The sequence below is a fragment of the Arachis hypogaea genome, chromosome 9, assembly GCF_003086295.3.
Source record: "Arachis hypogaea cultivar Tifrunner chromosome 9, arahy.Tifrunner.gnm2.J5K5, whole genome shotgun sequence".
NCBI classification, from domain to species: domain Eukaryota; kingdom Viridiplantae; phylum Streptophyta; class Magnoliopsida; order Fabales; family Fabaceae; genus Arachis; species Arachis hypogaea.
In genome coordinates, this window is record NC_092044.1 from 71,183,069 (window position 1) to 71,184,814 (window position 1,746).

Genomic DNA, 1,746 nt, shown 5'->3' on the forward strand with positions numbered 1-1,746 from the left:
GACTGAAAGACTCAAGAACATTAAAAGAACACCAAACTTAAAATTTTTAGAAAACCAAAATAAAATTTTCGAAAATCACAAAGAAAATAACAAGAAAACATTTTAAACTTAAAAATTGGAACAAAATTTAAACAAAGGAAAATTATTTTCGAAACGATTTTAGAAAGAAAGACTCAAAGGGGCAACCATTCACAAGAACATAGACACATTCAACAAATGCAAGGATTAAACAGAGAAAAACTAATTTTTTTTGGATGACAAAAACACAAAGGACACCAAACTTAAAACATGCAACTAGACTCAAACAGAAAACTCTAAAGATTAATAAAGAAAAATAGTAAATTTTTTGAAAAATTTTTTGAAAAGAAAATAAAAGACTCTGACCCAAAAGACAAAATTTTCCTAATCTAAGCAACAAGATGAACCGTCAGTTGTTCAAACTCGAACAACCCCCGGCAACGGTGCCAAAAACTTAGTGCACGAAATCACAATCACACTTTTGTAATTTCGCACAACTAACCAACAAGTGCACTGGGTCGTCCAAGTAATACCTTACGTGAGTAAAGGTCGATCCCACGGAGATTAACGGCTTGAAGCAAGCTATGGTTATCTTGTAACTCTTAGTCAGGAGATTATCAATGAAAAGGGTTTTGTTTGCATTAAAATAAAAGAACATGAAATAAAAGGTACTTGTGATTCAGTAATGGAGAATAGGTTGAGGTTTTGGAGATGCTCCGTCTTCTGAATCTCTGCTTTCCCACTGTCTTCTTCTTCACGCACGCAAGGCTCCTTTCATGGCAAGCTGTGTGTTGGTGGATCACCGTTGTCAATGGCTACCATCCGTCCTATCAGTGAAAATGGTCCAGCTACGAGTTTCGTAGGGCTAATTATCTATTGGTTTTCACTAGTGTTGGAGTAAGATCCATTGATCCTTTTGCACACTATCACTGCGCCCAACAGTCGTGAGTTTGAAGTTCGTCACAGTCATCCCTTCCCGGATCCTACTCAGAATACCACAGACAAGGTTTAGACTTTCCAGATCTCAGGAATGCTGCCAATTGATTCTAGCTTATACCACGAAGACTCTGATCTCACGTATTTGAATGCTCTGTTGTCAGGAGAGGCAATCAGACCCATGAACCAGGAGCCCAAGAGATACACACTCAATCTAAGGTAGAACGAAAGTGGTTGTCAGGCACGCATTCATAGGTTGAGAATGGTGATGAGTGTCATGGATTATCACATTCATCATGCATCCATTCATTATACAACACAATTACACTTAGCATTCACTTCTTTCTTTACTTATATTTCATGTAAGAACAAAAAAATTGTTAGACGTTTATTTAGAATAAACTAACAATTTAATTATCCAAAATATGTTGAAAAATTTAGAAATATTAATTTGAAGATTTAAAAGTGAGATTTGGATTCAGTGGATTTTTGAGTGGAAAAATATAATTTTTTGTAGAAAATTGCATAAAAACACGTACTAGTACTTTAGCCTGCAATACCGACTTAAGTCTATCTGGTAATGTATGTGAGAAAATAAAAATTACAGAAATGCTAAGAAAAGTATTTAGAATTGAAAATCGGATAATTATTCTAAAGGTTTTGGCTCGAAATTAGGCCAAATGAACCAAAAATGCAAACCGGTTGGACCAGGCACAAGTTGTGTATCACACTACCACGCAGAGTGTAACACCCTACCACTCAGAGCTTTACGGTTAAGTCATAAAACAAAGG